Raw genomic sequence first — 21,212 nt, 5'->3', positions numbered from 1 at the left:
GTGAAGATAATATCTATGAGTCTGGTATCCACCTTAGTTTTCTTCTGAGACGATAATCACGTTTGAGATGTGCGGCTATAAATCATGTTAGAAGCTTTGAATAGATACAATAGGTTGCAATGATTGCAAGGTTATTTCTATGAACTAAAAGTGATAGGAAATAAGACTTATAAGAGTTTTAGGAAGTAAGAAAATGAAAGGGAAAAATGGGATGATAAGTATGAAGTCTTGTTTGTATTTCTTGGCAAATGCAGCTAGGGGTGCAACTTGGGTGGGGTCTCTTCATCAGGTTTAAGGATAATTTAGGCCCAACCCTAGGACCTGGTCCTTGTGCTCAAGCTTGCCCTAGTTAAGGACGAAGACTGAGAGTTTACCAACCAAGCTGATTTAAGGCTTTGGTGGGCTTGGTTGGGCCAATGTGGGTTGATGGGTTTGAGTTTGAATCTTCTTTTTTTTTTACATTTTTAATTTTCTAATTTAATTTGATCTATTACAAGATGAAGAGTTAGAAGAATTAGGGGCAGAGTCAAAAGGACTTGGATGGAAGCAAAAAGAAATGATTCTGGTGCTCATAACTCAACGATGGTAGTTGATGGATATGGCACCGAACAGAAGGGAATATTGAAATAGGATTCACGTCGCCAACCCTATAGTAAACAAGGTTTAGACGATGATGATTTCTTTATATTCTCATTTAGCATAGAAGACCATTTATAGCACTTAGGTAAATAAAAAGGGTGATACATTAAAAGTTAAAGGGCTAGAAGAGGAATTTGGATTTTATTCTCACAAAATCTGAGCCCACATCGTCCTCACAACCTTTATAGCCATACATTGAGAAGAACATCACTAGATGAATAAAATCATACAAATATGAAAATATTTTCAATGCATGACTGCAAAGACTTAAAAGGATGGATTTTGTGAGGACAGAATCTGTGTTCCTAGAAGAGACAAGGCAGATCAGAAAAAAGATAAGTGTCCATAATTTAATGGATAAGACACTAAACTGAACAGAATGGTAAAAGATGAAATATGTGTGTTTATACATGTTTCTCATTTTATGCATCAGTATAGTCTGACTTATTTTCTTTATTTTAAGTGCGTATAGTCTGGCTTAGGCTGTATTTGGCATTCCTTATTTTAAGGATTTGTCTCTTTTTTGTAATTAAAAACTGAGTATTTATATGAATATTTTAATTGTAAAAAGGAGATAAGTCATTAAAATAAGTAATGCCAAATGCAGCCTTAATCATGTCCATATTGTAGATATACTTAATTTAGTGTAAGAATATCTTCCATCTATGTATAATAGCATGTAAAAAAATTGTGAAGTGGCCTTCCAATGTTTTCTATCCACAATAAATACCATATTGTGCATGTATCTCTCCACTTGTGTACATGGTATATATGGAGTAGACATATGGTAGGTTTGGTAGAGATCAAATCAGCCCCCACAAGATTGCCCCCCACAATTTTCCACAGCATATCCCCGTCCTGTATTGGAAACATCTCTAGATGATAATGCCAGAAATAATGATGTCATCATCAGTAAATGTTTCTAATATACACGGCAGGAATGTGCTGTGGGACGTTGTGAGAGACAATCTTGTGGGGGGCTAATTTGAACTCGGTTTGCTAGGCTCAAGTTGACTTGGGCTCATATCCCTTGAGCCTTTCAAACCCATCCTGCGTCTAAACACATCTCACCCAAGTCTTTACCTTCTAAACTCAAAATCTAAGCCCAGTTCATCCAAAAGTTGCGGGTGAATTGGGTTGCGCTCAAAGGGTTCGGTTCAGATTGGATCAGTCAAATTTTATTATTTGGACTGACTGTTGATGGACTTGGAACAGATTCAAGCATTGCCCATTCTTAATAAATAATTGTGAAAATTACGGTATGCCCTACCTCACAAATTCTTATTTGTTTTTTTTTTTTTCATTTTATGTTATAAAATCTCCACCTATAACACATCACAGTAACAAATTTGTGAGGTGGGAGAATCAATAATTTAGATAAAAAAGGCCAAAATATTATATTTTATTAATGAAAAAAAAAATCTTATGTATACACCATCACAAAACTTGTAAGATGATGGTTTCCTTTTATTTTTCTAATTTTCTTCTTCTTCTTCTTTTTTATCTTTGAAATCAAGTAAACATGGCTGGTATTATTTAAGCATGTAGTATCAATGTTTTGCTGCTTTCTTTTATCTTTATCCGAATGAAACTGAACTCCAGGATTTGAAAGATTTGATTCGACTTTTGAACTCATAATTTGATTTGGCTATACCATTATTAGATTGGACAATATTGAATTTGGAAGCTGTTGAATAAATCATGTTGAACCTGAATCCACTCTAATTCGACCAGGTCCAACCTGTTGACGGCCTTATTTTGGACCACCAATGAAGAATGTCACAACATTAAGGGACACTGCTATCCCAAACGAATATGGTTCCACACGAGCATTGGCGTTCCACCTAATTTATGTATGCAGCTAAAAATTGCTAGCTAGATATATGTCTGTATGTTGGGGTTAGGGATCATCATGGTCTCATGGGTGGGGCCGGGCTAGGTTATATGGACCCGGGCAGAAACGATCAATCCTACTGGGGGTGCAAAAGTACTAGAGCTGAAACTTGGACTGGCCCAACCTAACCCAGTCCAAGTTTTTTATGGGTCGGATCTGATTTTCCAGGCTTTGTATTAGGCCTAAATAAAAAAAAAGGGCCTGATCTAAAACTTGGGTTAGGCTTAAGTTGAATCCTGAGCCACCTGAGATGGTAACCAAATACATATAAATATGTATGTATGTATAAAACATATGTATACATACAATTGTAATTGAAATTTATACATACCATTGTACTTCTAAGTTGGGCTCTAAAGCCCAATAAAATATGAGTATACAAAAAAAAAAATGTTCATGAAGCCTTTCAAACTCAATCAACCTACTACTCAAGCCCAACTTGTTGGGTTAAGCTCAAATTGGTAAATTCAGGCTTGACCTTGGTTTTGAATCAGACAAACCCTAAAGTTTGCATCTTAGGGTTAGAATTGGACTGACCCTCAACCCGACCCGACCCGACCCGACCCGACCAAGGTTAAACTCTAACTCTTAAAAAAAATCTATTCACTCACAAAAAAGTAATAACTCCACTCTTTTAAAATTCACATAGGTAATATCATAATCCCTAAAAAGTGGCCACTTCAAATATTATGGTAGTAATTGAATTTTATTCAAATGCAACCATTTCAAAAGTAACGATTAAACAAATAATTTAACTTAAAAATATTCAAAATATTAAATGGATGAAAATAAAAATAAATAAAATTGATAAAAATGACTAAACAATTTATACAGATGGTAGTTTCATTCTTTTAGATGAAATAGTTTATTAGTTGCAAACTAGATTTAACTTTTTTTGGGGAGTGTAACCTATTTTAGCTTTTAAAAATAAAATGATCAAATAAATAGTGAATACCTATTAAAATGGGCTATTTCTTACAAATAAGACCTCATTTAATCTCTTAAATCATAGTAAAAACAACATAAATTAATAGTGATTTCCAAACAAAGTAGGTCAAAATAGATTGCTAATTACAAAGGCCGTAAGACCCATGTTAATTTTTCTAAAATTAGTTAAATGGTAAATTTCAAATTAAATGATATTATAGTTTCCCCTTAATATGGGGCTATTCTCTAGATAAAACATGGTCTCTTAAATCAAATAAAAAGCTTAACCTAAAAGTCTAATATAAATAATTTAAAAAATTAAAATAATTCAGATTAATGGTCTTGTACTTAGTATGGGGGTCATTCCTAGTTTAATAAATTGTTTGAACTTTGAAATACATATGATAGTCCACTCTGTGGATCTCCCATTCCAATTCCATGAAGGTGTTTAGTAAATTGGTGGTTCCAAAGAAAAAGCTTCTTAGGCTGCATTTGACATTCTTCATTTTAAGGACTTATATCCTTTTTGCAGTTTAAATGCCCCCATGAATACTGAATTTTTAACGGCAGATAAGTCCTTAAAATAAGGAATATCAAATGCAGAAGTCAAAAGCTTCGCAAATTCAATGGAGTTAAAAGTTTGTTGTTGAATTTTGATTACCATGTTCATCTTTGAGCAAAATATCCAAAAGATGTAGAGCGCAAATATGAACCAATGTTTTAAAAACCAATGCGAAATCAAAATCATTTTGGCCCCCAGTTTCTAGGTTAGTGATTTGATAATCTGGTCCGAATAGATGGTATATTGCAATTTAAAAATAAAAAAATTAACTAAAACAAAAAATGGGAAAAATTATTATTTGGATCAAACGAATTGACATTCGAGCACCCGAATCAATGGATTATTGACCAAATCAACGATTTTTTTGGTAAAAAAGTGACTCAAGGGTGAAAATAGAACCGGTTGCCTGGTGCCTGAATTATTCTGGGCTGAACGGTCCAACTGTTGGAAAACCATGATATGAACACGGCTATTTAAGCATAACCACGGAAGCTGAACTGGCCAACCCAGATAATTCTTTGATGAACACACTCAGATAATTCTTGAAGCATACTCGGGACGGACCCTTAAAAAGCTCAGGCGAAGGCTTTTTGAACAGGCAAGAGAGTGGTGGGTGTTGGACCAAACGACCGCTGGGCGCTGGGCGGTTGATTCATAGATGACTACACCAGCGTGATCTTGAACCAATGAATGCCAGGGAAGGAAAGGAGGACTTTAATCCCACATCGGCTGTTGAGAAGAACAGAAGAGTTAGCGTGGACTATAAAAAGTGATGGAAGACCCTAAAAGATTCATACCTTTCTCGGCCTTTTGGCTAAGATCAAGTGTAGTATCTGTTCTTATCAGTTTAATATCTGATACGTGGGCCATCGGTCCACATGATATTAAATTTATTTTTCTAGGGGGAAGGCCCACTACGGTAGCTTGCTACTGGGGTTCTCGCGCGTCGCCCATGCGTTGCACTGCTGCACAGGCCTGGCGCACCCCACCAATTCATTGTTTAAATCTTTCACGGTCCTAAGAGGGGTTGGGATTTAGGAACTTCAGGTATGGTACCGTTTATCTTTACAGTCTGTCTATATTTTTGTGTTGTGCCCCTCCAATTCATCAGGTATGGTCCGAGTCTCACTTTCTTTCAAACTCGAGCTTGTTCTGAGGTTGGGGAACGGTGTTTCACCCCCTTGAACAAGCTCAGAACAAGGAATTAAATAACCGGATGAAAATCTCTAACAGAACTTCGCCGCAGAAATGAAGGGACAGGAATTCAAATGAAAATTGGAATAAACTGGAATGAGATTTCATCCCAGGAGGGGGAGGGGAATGAGAATTAGAATTCCATTTCCACCCAGCCAAACATTTGAAATAAAATGGGCCATTCCGAAACTCCTATTCCCACAAACCAAATAGGCCCGTAATAGTATTGCTCACTTCACTGTGATTCAAGTTTGTTCTGAGGTCGGGAGAGGATGGTTTTCCTGTCATCTTTTCTCTGTGTTAAACTCTTTGTATGGTTGTTCTTTTAATCTATAAATTTATCTTTGGATTTATGGTAAAAAACATGACACAATGGATTAAATAACCACCTGAGAGCCTGAGAGGCTCCATCTGAACTTCGGCATCTGTGGACTGCAAAACGACCTTTTACATGTTGCGTGTGAACACTGAACACTGCAAACAATGTAGACTCTGAGTTGGAACATTGTCCCACATTGACCAAAGAAGACAATAGCAGAGGAAGGAAAGAGCTATAAATAGAGTGAAAGATGTTTAACCAAACATACTTACCTGGACGGGGTTAATGGGTGACCAAGAAGGCCCATGGCCTAGGTTGATGACCTCCATTGCACTACGGAGGGGTGTCCGCCTAACATCTCCCCAAGTGGGAGAGTGTACGTCATAATTTGTGGTAGAGGGGGTACGCGTTCGCGCGGCCCCCACCCAATTCCTTGGTTTAAAACTTTATCAATTACTCCTGGTTCGGTTTATATGAGCCTTCATTTTGTGTTTGGGTTGGGCTAATGGGCCTACATTTTGTTGGGTTTAGCCCTCTTTTGATAGAAAAATTAGGTTGAGCCCCAAAGTTTTATCAATTTTTATGGTTTTTACGTACTAGATTTTTTCTTTATTTGGCAACTTTGTGTGACAAAAAAATCCAATGTCCATCACTTAAAAAAATTTTATGGTATGGTACCTTATATATGTTGTGCTCTTGTTTTGTGTTTTCTACTTTTTAGTTTCAATTATTATGAATTTTAAAAAATGGGAAAAAAGAGATACAATTTCAATTCATAGGGATCAGAATAATAGGTTAAAAACATAATTGTATCCAATTTTCAGGAACGTGGTTCATCTTTTTAAGCAGTTTTCTTCAACATGTTTAAGCACAAAATGCAGCAATACAATAGTCATTCAACCTTTATAAACTTGAGGATAAAATACTTAAACTACTTTGAGTTTTGCAAAATTGATTATTTTTGTAGACTATTTTACCATGGAAGGAAAGATTGAGATGTCTATTTTACCATTCATTATTCTCTAAATTTTCAAAACATCTTTGATACAAGTTTTCTTCCTTTTCCTTTGTTCACAAATAGAGATGAAAATTTGATCTGCCCTCCACCCCACGTAGCCATAGTCGGGGTGAATTTTATGTAATTATTATATCAATTATTTTCTGTTTTGCTATTTTAACTTTTTGACATTAACAAAATTCAACTAAATATTAATTTTTTAAATGTTTGATAAATAATATATTTATTTTTGTAAATAATACATTATTATGAAGTGTAAATTAAATTATCAATTGATAATTTATAAAATATATAACTTAACTTAAAATATTTCAAATCTATATTCTATATATTAAACTTTTTAAGATAATTATCATATGCAAATTCATAATTTTTAATTACTAAAATAATTATTCAATTATTAACATTTTTATTTCTATAAATTTTCTGAAATAAGAAATCATTTTTGATATAAATGTAAATTAGTGTATTTGATGAATTCAATTTAATATTATTTGCAAATTTATGAAAATATATCTAGTGTAAATTGAAATATCCATGAATAATTTTTGATATAAATGTTATCTAGTGTAAACCGAAACATCCATTAATAATTTATAAAAATATATTAAAATTTTAAGATACATATCTTGTACAAATTTATGAATTTTAAGCACTAGAATAACTATTCTGATGAGGGTACATTTGGCCCTCCACTAACATCATGACACATGACATCTCAGAACAAATAGGTGACACTCAAAACCACCTAGGTGACAACTTGCCTTAGCCAAAATGATGGAGTCACAGCTAGCGACCTAGCATTGTCGCCGACCTGGCGACCTGCCTCTGGCGCCGACTTGGCGACTTGCCTCTGGTGCCAACCTGGCAACCTGCCTCTAGCGCCGACTTGGCGACTTGCCTCTGGTGCCGACCTGGCGACCTGCCTCTAGCGCCGACCTGGCGACTTGCCTCTGGTGCCGACCTGGCGACCTGCCTCTAGCGCCGACCTGGCGACCTACCCCTACTGTCAACCTGATGACCTGCCTCCACTGCCGACTTGGTAGAAACCTAGCCAGTGACCTTGTCCACGACTCAGGGCGGCTAGCAGCACCTCGTCCAGGACCGACCTGTTGTACCTCGTTAGTATCGGTTGAAGTGACCTCGACGTGGGGAGCGACCTCCCTTGAGGGTTTGCCGACTTGACTGAGGTAGGTGGCGACATACGAGACGTGCTCGCTGTCGATTTCTGCATGCATCCCATCACTCCCAGGTCTCTCGGAAGTCAATTCTCACACAGAATGTTTTGGGAGAAACTGAGAAAGGTGCAAAGATTGGCTTACATGCACGACTACCTCCGAGGACTTTAGAGCAATTAGACACGTCTTCCCGGAGATCCTGGACGTGTTGCATGATGCTCACGCCAAACAATGCCTATATAAAAGGCCTTACCTCCAACTCCAGGGGGTGATGCACAATTTTTAGTTCTCACTGCTCTCTCACATTTAGCTATCTTAAAATCTCCGATTCGCTAACTTAAGAATCGGAGTGCCCACCCCAGGTAAAGCAACCCAGGCACTCTGACACTGTTCCTTGTAGGTTGCATCAGAGCCACCTCTCCAGCTTGTCACCACTCAGCTAGACATCAGAGCCACCTCTCCACCTCATCACCATTGAGCTAGGCATCAAAGCCACCTCGTCACCATTCATCTAGGCATCAGAGCCACCTCTCCAGCTAGACATCAAAGCCACCTCTCCAGCTCGTCAGGTGTCCAAGCCACATTCTAGGTAGGAACAGTTCAGCTAGGCATCCATGCCACATTCCAGTTAGGGATTATTCAGCCAGGCATCCGAGTCACCTACTAGCCGAGAGCTGCCGAAATGCGCATCATCATATTCTATTATTAATATTTTCATAGATTTTTTATTTCATTAACATTTATAAAATACTAATTTTTAATACTATTCGCTTTAATTTTAATTTGAAACTTTTGTGCATAAACATATGATATTTCTTTAGATTGCATATTTACAATAAAAAGTTAATAAAGTTTATTTTATTTCATTTATCATTACAAATTAAAAGCTGGTCCATTGGCTTGAAATGTCAAGCGCTAAGTGGGTTAAGACCTGGGTTTGAATTGTGTTAGACTGTCAATTGCATATTTTAATGGGAGAATGACTGTTCAACCCATCTCAGAATTCTTAGCCCCACCGTACAGGTGGGATGAACCTTAACCGTAAATTGATGCCAAATTCATGGGCAGGATGCGTTTTATTGGGGTGGGAGGGGGCTACTAGTAGACTATGGGGGTCTGTAATTTCAAAATTCTGCAGTGGGCTGCAATATATTTCTCCATATCGGTGCATATCAGTCCTTATTGGCCAATACGGTGTGATATGCACCATAGAATGTTCACTCTGTTATTCATTGAATAATAGAATAACCAGTGTTCTCTTATGTTGGTTACACCATCCATAGGATCAGACTTCTTCAGTGTTGATCAGACCATCTACGTGATTGGACTTCTCCAGCACTAACTAGACCATTCACTGGACTAAATTTCGTAGGAGCTGATTGCATCCGAACACTTTGTAATTACAAATCACATATGATAAACCTTCGACCCCTCTAGGATCAGATATAAAAATTATAGTGTGCATTATACCAACTTGATGACACTACCTTCCTCAAGGCATAAATCGAACTTCTAAAGATATCAATTCTAGGGCTCAAGCTCATAAACTAATGTATCAATTTTCTCTCCCCCTTTCTTTGAACCGTCTTTTATATATAATTTTGAATTTTGAAAATTTTCATTATTAATTTTGATTTTCTTGCTGGAGTTTAAAAAGAAGAATGGTCTTTTTACTATTTGAACTCAGAACATTAATGTGTTCTAACGGATAAAAAACAGAGTTCCACTCATCTCATACCAAGTTGTGGTCAACCCCTTGTCATCCCATTTTAAATTCAAATAAGAGGACAATCCTCATATAGTGAGTCAACTCCAAGACCTTTGAGATGACTCCCCATTCATGAGATGTCTACTCAACTCAAAAACTTACTCCCCATGAGTCTTCTACGGAGCAAATAAGAGACTCGTTGATCTTAAAGAACCTGTGTAGAAGTAATAATTAACAGATAATTTAAATGACCATAATTTAATGATGGATATGACATTAAACAGAACAGAATGGTAAAACAGAATTCGTGTAGTTGGACCCGTATGCTTGGCACAAGGCTTTTTAATTTAGAAAAAGGAATAAAAGAAAAATATATAAAAATCGTTAGTTAGAGAAAGATGTATGTTTAGACACAGCATGCATGGATACTCCCACTCATTAAGGGAGGTTGCAATTTTATTTTCAGATGAGGAAAGAGATGGAAAAATCTTTAACTCCTTTGTGATTTTCCCTCGTAGGAAAATGTGTGTATGGTCATCCATCTATGGTGGACATCAAGGAATTTCTTGTAGGGGCGTTTGCTCTCAAAGCTGCAATAATTGTTACATCTCTTGATTTGAAGCATGTGCTATTTTGGTTTCAAGATGAAGGTGAGTTTCTATGGGTTTGGTTGCATTTCTTTTTCTTTTTTTTTTTTTTTTTTGTTTTCTTTGATGGATAGCATGCTTGAAGTTGGTTTTGGAACCTTATGTAGTTCCCATTTGGATCCATTTCCCATAATTTCTGGTTAATCTCTATAATGATCGGTTAATTCGTTCCATTGCCTATGTTGACGTTTGGTGTGGCTAGGGAATTCAACAGTCACAATAGCGGTTGTCTTTTGGTATGACTGCTGAGACTCAGCAGTCACAATTACTCCACTAAAACTGTTCCATTTATTTCGTCTCCTCTAATTCTGTCCCTCCATTTTTTCGCCAGAAATTTAGGGACCATGTTCCCTATTTTCTTCTATAAAAGGGGAGTTTCTAGGGAGTAGGATGATGATGGAGAGTAAGCATTAGAAAGCTGAAGGGGAGCTTTCTACTATGTTTGGTATCGGTTTTCTTCTCCACCGCTGTCATTAAGGATTTTTTTTTTTTTTTTCGCACCAGATCAAAGCAGTTATCTATGCTATGGAGTGCTTCAAGGCTTTGTTAAAGGCATTTTAGCACTAGTAAGGTGGCCAGTTTGTAATACTCTCATCAAGGATATGAATAAACAAGTTTTCTTTCCTCTCCCGTGGATGTAGATCTCTTTGACCGAACCACGTCAATCTGGTGCCATCTTTACCTTTCTTTTGCTCTTATTATTTGCTTTATAATTCACATATTTCTCAATTATTTTCTTGTTTGCCATACTAATTAATCGGTAATTCAGAGTTTAATCCTAACAAATTGGTATCAGAGTATTGTTTTTGGGATTATTTACCGATTAATTTTGTTACTAATGGCATCAATGAAGTTTGACATTGAGAAATTTGATCGATCTGTGAATTTTGGTCTATGGAAGCTCAAGATGAGAGCAATTCTGATTCTGAACGGCTTGGAGAAGGCCTTGGTGGGATAAAAGAATAAGCCTGAATCCATGTCCGATGAAAAGTGGGAGGAGATTGATATGAAAGCCATGTCGGCTATTCATTTATGCTTATTGAATGAGGTTCTTCGTGAAGTTGCTAAAGAAACCTCTATAGCATAATTGTGGCTCAAGTTGGAGTCACTCTATATGACAAAGAGTGTGACCAATCGGCTTCTGTTGGAAAGCAGACTTAAAGACCTTCGTTTTCGGGAAGGTAACTCGATTAAAACCCACCTTGAAGAGTTTTTCTCGATTGTCATGGATTTACAAAATATTGATGTTGTGATTGGTGATGAAGATCTGGCTATCACTCTTTTATGTTCTTTTTACCCGCATCATATAAGCATTTTAGAGAGACCTTATTGTATGGGCGTGAGAAGATTACAGTTGAAGATGTAAATAATGCATTATTACAATGTGAACTGATTGATAATCAACTGACCAATAACCCAAGTAACTCCACATCTGAGGGTCTCATTGTTCGTGGCAGGCCATCTGAATGAAGTGGCAGCAGTAAGTCAAGGGTCGGTATAAGTCAAAGCATCGTAATTTGACTTGCAACTACTGCAAAAAGAAAGGTCATGTTAAGGCTGAATGTTTCAAGTTGCAAAATAAGCAGAAACATCAGGCAAGTGGTGACACAAAGAAAGATCCTCAAGCTGAAGCAAGTGTTGCGGCGGATGAGTCAGAGAATGATCTTTTGCTAATAGCAGATGCAGTTGCAAGGAAGGGTTCAGAATGGATTATGGACTCAGGATGTTCTTACCACATGTGTCCCGACAAAAGTGCATTCTTCACATATGAGAATTTTGATAGTGGAGTTGTTTTGATGGGCAACAACGCAACTTGCAAGGTTGTCGGTAAATGGACCGTTCGGGTGCGTATGCATGATGGTATTGTGAGGACATTAAATGAAGTCCATCATGTTCCTGATCTGAAGAAGAACCTGATTTCTTTGGGTACACTCGACTCCAGGGGTTGCAGATATTCAGCTGAAGGTGGAGTTCTTAAGGTAACCAAAGGTGCTTTGGTAGTTATGAAAACTAACAAGGTTGGTAGATTATATGTATTGCAGGGAAGTACTATGATAGAATCCTCTACTTTGGTCTCGTCATCCATGTTTGAGGAAGATCTTACAAAGATGTGGCATATGAGGCTCAGACATATGAGCGAGAAAGGAATGACTTTTTTGAGCAAGCAAGGCTTACTTTGTGGGCATATCATAGGTATTCTTGAATCCTGTGAACATTGTGTGTTTGGTAAACACAAAAATGTTAGCTTTTCCAAAGGGGTACACAAGAACAAAGGTACACTTGATTACATCCGTTCAGATTTATGGGGCCCTTCTCGTGTTTCTTCGAAGGGTGGAAGAAATTATCTTCTGACATTCATCGATGATTTCTCCAGAAAGGTATGGGTGTATTTTCTCAAAAATAAAAATAATGTGTTTGGAGTCTTTTTGTAGTGGAAAACTATGATCGAGAAACAAACAGGAAGGCAAATTAAAAGGTTGAGGACTGATAATGGACTCGAGTTTTGTGAGTCTGACTTTACAAATTATTGTTTGAAGGAATGTATCGTTAGACACCGCACATGTGTCGGTCGACCTCAACAGAACGGTGTGGCAGAGCGGATGAACCACACACTCTTGGAGAAGGCTCATTGCATGTTGTCCAATGCAAGTTTGGATAAGTCTTTTTGGGCCGAGGCAGTTTCCATGGCAGCCTATTTGGTGAACTGATCTCCGCATTCAGCTCTCGAGGCTAAGACTCCATTTGAGATTTGGTCAGGTACTCCTGCTGACTATTCATCTTTGAGAGTTTTTGGTTGTCCTGCGTATGCTCATGTTAACGATGGAAAGTTAGAACCTAGAGCCAAGAAATGTATCTTTGTGGGCTATGGCTCCAGTGTAAAGGGTTACAAGTTGTATTGCCCTTCATGCAGGAAAATTATTATTAGTCGTGATGTTATATTTGATGAATCACACATGTTATCTCCAAGGAAGGAGGATTATGTTGCTGGTGATTCGGGTACATCACAGGATGCCCAGATGTAGGTGGAGGTGGAGCCCAGTCCATCTTCACAACATTCTCAGTCTATTTCAAATGAGCCGGTCACATCGGATGATGTTCAGCCCAGTCAGGAGTCGCACACTATTGCTAAAGATAGACCGAGGCGATAGATAAGACCACCAAGGAGATTTGATGATTGTGTGTCTTATGCATTGATCGTTGCTTGTGAGGTAGATGACATTATCGATCCAACCACTTACGATGAAGCCATATGCAGTGCAGACAGTGGTAAGTGGTTAGTTGCCATGGAAGAGGAGATTGCATCTCTCGAAAAGAATGGCACATGGGAGCTTGTATCGCCACCACCAAAGAAGAAAATTGTTGGGTGCAAGTGAGTCTACAAGACTAAGAAGGGTATTCCTAGTGTTGAGAATGCTCGATACAAAGCAAGGTTAGTGGCACAGGGTTTCAGTCAAGTTGCAGGTATTGAGTATACCGAAGTCTTCTCCCTTGTTGTTAAATATTCTTCTATTTGTATCTTGCTTGCTTTGGTAACTATGCATGACATGGAATTAGAGCAGTTAGATGTTAAAACTGCATTTTTGCATGGTGACTTGAAAGAGAACATTTATATAAAACAGCCAGATGGTTTTGTTGTGGAAGGGAAGGAAGTCCACGTTTGCTTGTTGAAGAAGTCTCTGTATGGCCTTAAGCAGTCTCCAAGACAGTGGTATAAACGCTTTGACGCTTTCATGACTTCTATTGGTTATTTCAGGAGTGCTTTTGACAGCTGTGTTTATTTCAAGAAACTCTCTGATGATTCCTTCATTTATCTGTTATTATATATTGACGACATGCTCATTGTTTCTAAGAATAAGTTTGAAATTGTGAAGTTGAAGTTTCTCTTGAGCAGTGAGTTCGAGATGAAGAATCTGGGTCCAACGAAGAAAATTCTTGGTATGGAGATTATTCGTGATCGTGAGAACGGGAAATAGTTTCTCAGTTAGCATAACTATATTGAGAAAGTTCTTGATCGTTTTGGCACGTCAGATGCCAAACCTGTCTCCACTCCTCTAGCAACTCACTTCAAGTTGTCGGCGAAGCAGTCACTGAAGTCTAATGAGGAGAAGGTCTATATGGCTCATGTGCCTTACTCTAGTGCTGTTGGTAGCATCATGTATGCTATGGTATGTTCGCGTCCAGATATTGCTTAGGCAGTCAGTGTTGTGAGCCGTTATATGTCCTGTCCGGGGAAGGCTCATTGGGAAGCCGTGAAGTGGATACTTAGGTATTTGAGAGGTACATCTGATTTCTACCTTGAGTTTGGAAGATCCACAGAGAAACTTATCGGTTATTGTGATTCTGATTATGTTGGAGATCTTGATCGAAGGAGATCTCTCACTTGCTATTGTTTCACTTTGGGTAGTACCTCGGTTAGCTGGAAAGCTTCACTTCAGTCAACTGTTGCCTTGTCTACGACTTAAGATGAGTATATGGCGGTGGCTGATGCAGCTAAGGAAGCTTTATGGTTGCGAAATCTGGTTGGTGAACTCACAGGTAGACAGGAGGCTATAATGATCTATTGTGACAGTCAGAGTGCCATACATCTGACTCATGACCAGATGTTTCATGAGAGGACCAAGCACATTGATGCGCGTTATCACTTTGTTCGTGATATTGTTGAGGATGGTCGTGTTTTAGTCAACAAAATAGCTTCTGTTGAGAATCCCATAGATATGTTGACTAAGCCATTACCATCATCCAAGTTCGATGCTTGCATCAACTTGGTGGGTCTTGTCTCATTTGAGGCTTGATGCCCTTTGGGGCATTTGGAGGGGGAGATTTGTTGTTTGAATTCTCGCCAAGGTGGAGATTGTTGACGTTTGGTGTGGCTAGGGAATTCAACAGTCACAATAACTGTTGTCTTTTGGTATGACTGCTGAGACTCAACAATCACAATTACTCTACTAAAACGGCTCCATTTATTTTGACTCCTCTAATTCTGCCCCTCCATTTTTTCGCCAGAAATTTAGGGACCATGTTCCCTATTTTCTTCTATAAAAGGGGAGCTTCTAGGGAGTAGAATGATGATGGAGAGTAAGCATTAGAAAACTGAAGGGGAACTTCCTACTATGTTTGGTATCAATTTTCTTCTTCACTGTTGCCATTAAGGATTTTTTTTTTCACACCAGATCAAAGCAGTCATCTATGCTATGGAGTGCTTCAAGGCTTTGTTAAAGGCATTTCGGCACTAGTAAGGTGGCCAGTTTGTAATACTTTCATCAAGGATATGAATAAACAAGTTTTCTTTCCTCTCCTGTGGATGTAGGTCTCTTTGACCGAACCACATAAATCTGGTGCCATCTTTACCTTTCTTTTGCTCTTATTATTTGTTTTATAATTCACATATTTCTCAATTATTTTCTTGTTTGCCATACTAATTAATCAGTAATTCAGAGTTTAATCCTAACAGCCTAGGTCACAGTGAGAGTTCTGATGGTTGATCTTGTGACTGTTCGACTTACCTATACATGGCCATGATCAAGATGAATGCCGTAAGAGGATCAAGAAGGAAGGAAAGATGTTAAAGGGAGAGAAAATGACTCTAACCACCAAAGTTAAAAAGTTTGTTGAACCAAAGAAGATGGAAATCAATCGATCAATAGTTAAGTAGATCTTTTAACACACCCATCATCTAGTCCAAACAGATCTAACTCCATTGCAGATGGATAGCCCCAGTGGTTCCTACCAGTAATACCAATTTGGATCTAGACGAAGTTGAAGTTGTGAAAGATGGAGGTGTTCAATGCAATCAACTTACTACTATTTTACCAGATTTAGTTATTCAAATTCTGATGGAAAAGTGAGAGCCAAGATTTACTGGTAAATTCCTGGACGATATCTCTAAGGATCGACTTGTTATACAAGGTGAATAATGGTGAAAATAAGAGTACATCTATGCAAGTCTTGATATAATGTGAAATGGAACCAGAGGTTGGTACAAAAGGTATTCGACAAAATTCCAATAGGGACACAGAAAAGGAACAAGAAAACCAAACAAGGTAAGTTAATCAACCACTTTCTATCACGAAATCACAAGAGATGACGAAGACAACACAAGCAAATGGTGTGATGATGAAAGGCCGTATTTTCCTTGGTCAAGGGTTAATCAATGGGATCGTGACGATCGGGAGATTGAAATCCATAATAATGTCCACTTTCTTTATAGTAGATCTCATTGTTACAGAGCTGAGGGTGTTCTAGAAAATGTAGGTGTAATGACCCCAGTTCATATGGCCACTCTTGCAAGGAGACAAATGGTTCAAATCAGGATTGGGTGATAGTGGAAAGCAAGAAGAAAAAGAACTCTAAATCCAAGAAAACCCAAGGAACATCTTAGTTAGGAAATGTTCATAGATCTTTTAAAATAAACAAAGGTTAGCACCCCCATTGTTCTTAAATTACTTTTGTTTCTATTATTTTTAGTCTCTCCTTTGTATTGAGCTCTAGCTCCTAATTTTGTTTCAAGGGTAAAGTCTCTTGCCTCCCTCCTTTTAATTATTAATAAAATTTTCTTTTTTTTTAAAAGACTGTTGATTGGACTTGGATCAGATTCGAGCACTGCACATCAAAAGTAACTTAAACCAAAAAAGACCAAAATATTATATTTTATTAATAAAAATAAACAAAATTAACTTACATGATATTTGAGCTTATGAACTTTCAATACAAATATGATATTTAAACCAACTTATTAATAAAGATATGTTGTTTCTATATAGACATATTCACACACTTATTAAAACTGTCAGAGTTGGATCTTCATGGGATCAGATTGGGATGGATCCAGGTCCAATTCAGTTATAGATTATTCATTTTTTAACCCATTTCCAGTTTATTTGTATCGGATTTTGAGCTCGGACTCCAATGATTGGGTACCATTGACAATCCTACCTACTGTCAATAAGTCCGGATCTCATCCAATATTAGTCGGACTTCGATCCAATTTGATTTTTTACAAAACCCACAACACTGTGCATAAGAAAAGATGAGAATAGTCTTCAAATTCTTCAACCCTGCTTCATGTAAATCCATGATCAGTGATCATCATTCTGCTTCTCTAGCTCCATAGGACCTACATTGATGTTCTGATACATGTATGATCCATGTTACTGAGTTCATCGAAAATTATAATTGCTATTGCTGCATTTCCAGTGTCAGGATCATAGCATCCATCTACAAAAACTGTGTGTGTGCGTGTGTGCACTTCGCTGAGAATTTACTTCCAAACAGCTACCCTGTGTGGATTGGTCAGACATGTTCTTCCACTGATATAATCTTGCTTGTTCCAACAATTGATTGGGTTGTAACAAAAAATTCTCACTTTGGTCCCAAATGAGTCCAATGAATATCATAAACAGCTTGAACAACTCAGTTTTTTTTTGCCTTGTTGAGTTGTTTTAATTGTTGTTGCCATATTTATGCAATCTCATAAAATCTCCCTCCCCCCTTTTTTTCTCTAAAAAACACAACAAAGCTTCATTGATTCAATAAATGGTTCATAGATGATGATGAGCCAAGTTCCACATTTTGGATAGTTATATTATATTTACAGGCATTATAGGCTAGTTCATGAGCAGTTCAGCTATATTGGAAGTTCTGCTAACATATTTTATACACATATAATTAAAAGCACTTTGTAAGCTCAAAATCTCTTCCTTAAGGTGTACTATTTGCCAGCCAGCTCCTTCCTACTCATCATTTATGCTGTTCACAATACCTTGGGAGTCAGACAGAAGGGTCACTGTCTTGATTTTCAGTGATATAGCTTTTCTGAGGCTGTAAATTACGAGTGGTTGATGAAGCCCTGATTCTACAGACTTTCTGCACGTATAATAGATTGATCCTGTGTTAGAATGACATAACTTATTCCAACTTGTCCTGTCATTAGACTGAATGAACCGTCAGCGTATATGTATTTCTCAGGAATTCTCTGATGGGTGTTTGTCACTCTTTTTTCTTCTTGTTTGTGGTAGTCTGTATAGCCCAGGAAAGAAGCCGCTTTCTCCACCAGTTGTATGGGATCCAGCATACTTTGTTGATGGATTCTTGCATTACAAATGTCCCATATGAGTCTAAATAATATGAAGAATTTTGCAACATAAGTTTGTTTGATGTCAGGAGGCTGGTTTGCTAGCTCGGATTTTATCCATTTTGAGACAAACTGACTTAAGTGCATGTTTTCAAGTTCATCTGGGTTAATTCCAATTTGGGCTGTTATGTTAGCCATATTGCTTTTGCATAATGGCATTGCAAAAAAAGATATGTTGCCATGTTTCTCTATTGATATTGCACAAAGGGCAAATTTTTTCAGCTTCATTTAGGAAATGCAGTTTGTCTCTTGTCTTCACTCCATTGTTCCATGCTTTCCACATGAAGATTTGGAACCTGAAAGGCACTTTTGTTTTCGAAATGAGGTTCTAGTTCTCATTTGATCCAGAAGTAGATGGTAACTGGTTTATGAAATATTTGTATCCTGTTTAGACACAGTAAGTAGTCTTTTTTCTGAACTCTTCCACAGTAATTTGTCTGTATGTACATCTGATGATCGACTTAATTGTAACAGATGCTTTTCCTCAAACACAGATCTTCTCCTCTTTAGTTCAGGAGGGAGCTTGTCCTTTGTTTTTATCCCCCAAACAAGTTTCCAATCAACTTTTAATGTTGAGTAGTCTGACTTCATAGTTTATTTACACTTTTTTTTGGTTCTCTTCCACAGAATTGCATCTGCTTAAAGTAGTTTACTTTGGATTATTTGAATGATTTTATGAGCTGTATCTAGAATAAATTACTGCACATTTAGACTAACATTTAATACTCCTGAGTCCTGATTGCGTCAGCGCCACTACTCTTCCTTGTGATAACTTTGTCTATGGTAATAACTTTGGTTGGAGCTCATCATCAACAGAGAAAAGTTTTAAATTTAAATCAGGGTGAGCCAGACTTTTAATATGAAACTCAGTCATGTGGATTAGTTTTTGAGACAAAGCCAATTGATCCATTGGCAATATAAACCGGGCTTGGTTTAATGCAGACCCCTCCTGATTTGATATTTGTTTCAGAAATACAAAGGCACGGTCCACTCTGTGGATCTCTCATTCCATTAAAATGGTCGTTCGAACTTCCAATTAAGTGGACTTCATTTCTTAAGTTGCAGTGGAATTTTGATCACTTTGGTTAAGGCTTGAGCAACATTTGCAAAAGATCTAAACTGCGTGTTAGAACATGGGCGTTTAAGGCTTTAAGCATGCATAACCATGGAAGCTGAACTGACCGTGAGTCCGTGACCGACCCAAATAGTGAATAATCGGAACAGTACAGACCCTCTGGGTTCTGGAAAGCTCAAGCGAAGGCTTTTCAACAGGAAAGAGTGAGGTAGCACTCGCACTCTGTTGGTTATATTGTCTCGAATTTAGTCCCACATCGGCTATTGAAAAGAACAGAAGAGTTAGCGTGGACTATAAAAGGAGATGGAAGACACTGAGGAACTCATACCTTTCTCGGCCTTTTGGCTAAGATCAAGTGTAGTATCTGTTCTTATCAGTTTAATATCTGATACGTGGGCCATCGGTCCACATGATATTAAATTTATTTTTCTAGGGGGAAGACCCACCGCAGTAGCTTGCTACTGGGGTCCTCTTGCGTCTGCCATGCGTTGCACTACTGCACGGAACTGGCGCACCCCACCAATTCATTCCTAAGTATTTATTTTCCTTTCTTTTATTCTATTTTTTGTTCTTGGTCTTTCCAGAGGAAATAGAGTATTTCTTGTTTTTCTATTTTCAATTGAGATATCAGAGGAAGGGGAATTTTGATTGAAGATCAACCGTGGTGTGGAGTATAAATAAGAAAAATCAACAAGATGGCTACGGAGTTGTTACTTCGAAGTGGCTACGGAGTCCCACATCGCCTAAATAAGAAAAATCAAAGCAAATAGAGGATTATAAATTGAGTGAAAGAGGGAGGGTGGACCATACTTACCTGGACGGGGTCGATGGGTTATCAAGAAGGCCCGTGGCCTAGGTTGGCGACCTCCATTGCACTGAGGAGGGGTGCCCGCCTAACATCTCCCCAAAGTGTGAGAGTGTACGTCATGATTTGTGTTAGCGGGGGTACGGTAACTTCAAGTTTTTACTCGTCTCAGTTTCTTGTTATTGTGGTTATATTCTGTATATCTCTAGCCAAGCTTTAACCATTGTGCTGACTTCTACCCGTTGTGATTCTTCCTGTTGTTTTGATCTGGGTAATCGAACCATTGACTTAATCAAATTTTTGATCATTTTCATTTTGATTTTATTCATCCAAACCAGATGGTCAAGCTGCTGACCTAAAAACCGGTGGCCAAAGCGGTCCTAATTCCAAATTGAGTTTTAAACATTAATATACCTGGCATAAAAATAGAGTAGTATATACATGTATTCATGCGCCAAATTGCTGACTAATATCTTAGGGTATAAACTTATTCTCGTTTTGGCTTGTGTTTGAACCTCTGATGCGTGTAGTTCATCTTTTTAAGCATCTTTCTTTCCTCTATTTGTTTTCTTCTACTTCCTTTCTTTCTTACTAAGTATTTTTTTTCTTGAAGTAGATCAGTAGAAAAAGTTTTCGGTTGTAATCCTTGAGTCAACTCTCATCTTTGGTTGACTGGAGCGAGCAAGTTCTGCTAGATCATACTAAAAACCTTTTGTATCATTTTGTAGATATTAAACTAATATATGTTCCTGGAAATATGTTAATCCAGCTCATGTAATCGCTAAACTAGCTAGAAGGAAAAGATCTTTTGTTTCTTTTGCCCAAACACCCTCCTTCCTTATTTCTGCATGAATTTCTTTGTAAAAGGGGATTGATTATGTATCATCCTTGATGTTTTGAGTGGTTCGTTTTTTTATAAGAAATAACAATCTCATCTTTTTGTTGATTGCTGGTCCGATCATGTTTGGATCAAGTTGAATAATCCATCAGTCAGCTGAGCACAAATTCAAATGGGACCTGGCATCCAGATCTAACTCATCAGTGGTTCTAACTTCAAAAGATCAAGAGTTGAACCGGAATACACTCCCACTGGATCCAAGTGCGACCTCACGTAT

General features: G+C 37.7%; 1 long non-coding RNA gene and 4 other non-coding genes across 6 annotated transcripts; all 5 read left to right on the top strand.

Annotated features, from left to right (window-relative positions):
• Positions 1–4,617: 4,617 nt before the first annotated feature.
• On the top strand, positions 4,618–21,043 carry LOC104611723 (uncharacterized). 2 transcript variants are annotated; one of them, XR_737712.3, is made up of 6 exons: positions 4,619–5,069; positions 9,958–10,089; positions 10,591–11,267; positions 11,544–19,058; positions 19,188–20,237; positions 20,714–21,043. It is a non-coding gene; the product is annotated as an uncharacterized LOC104611723 (long non-coding RNA). The 2 variants fall into 2 exon arrangements; XR_016068734.1 differs by having other exon boundaries at positions 4,618–5,069; positions 11,544–20,237.
• Positions 4,816–5,011, top strand: LOC148800837 (U2 spliceosomal RNA). The gene has a single exon (XR_016070993.1). It is a non-coding gene; the product is annotated as a U2 spliceosomal RNA (small nuclear RNA).
• LOC148800836 (U1 spliceosomal RNA) lies at positions 5,800–5,960 on the top strand. Its single transcript, XR_016074136.1, has one exon. It is a non-coding gene; the product is annotated as a U1 spliceosomal RNA (small nuclear RNA).
• On the top strand, positions 19,617–19,812 carry LOC148800835 (U2 spliceosomal RNA). Its single transcript, XR_016070989.1, has one exon. It is a non-coding gene; the product is annotated as a U2 spliceosomal RNA (small nuclear RNA).
• LOC148800834 (U1 spliceosomal RNA) lies at positions 20,099–20,265 on the top strand. The gene has a single exon (XR_016071371.1). It is a non-coding gene; the product is annotated as a U1 spliceosomal RNA (small nuclear RNA).
• Positions 21,044–21,212: the final 169 nt, after the last annotated feature.

This window comes from Nelumbo nucifera, chromosome 4 (genome assembly GCF_055504915.1).
Source record: "Nelumbo nucifera cultivar China Antique chromosome 4, China Antique-T2T, whole genome shotgun sequence".
Classification (NCBI taxonomy): domain Eukaryota; kingdom Viridiplantae; phylum Streptophyta; class Magnoliopsida; order Proteales; family Nelumbonaceae; genus Nelumbo; species Nelumbo nucifera.
The sequence above is the reverse complement of the archived record's forward strand: the minus strand, read 5'-3'. Positions and strand labels throughout refer to the sequence as shown.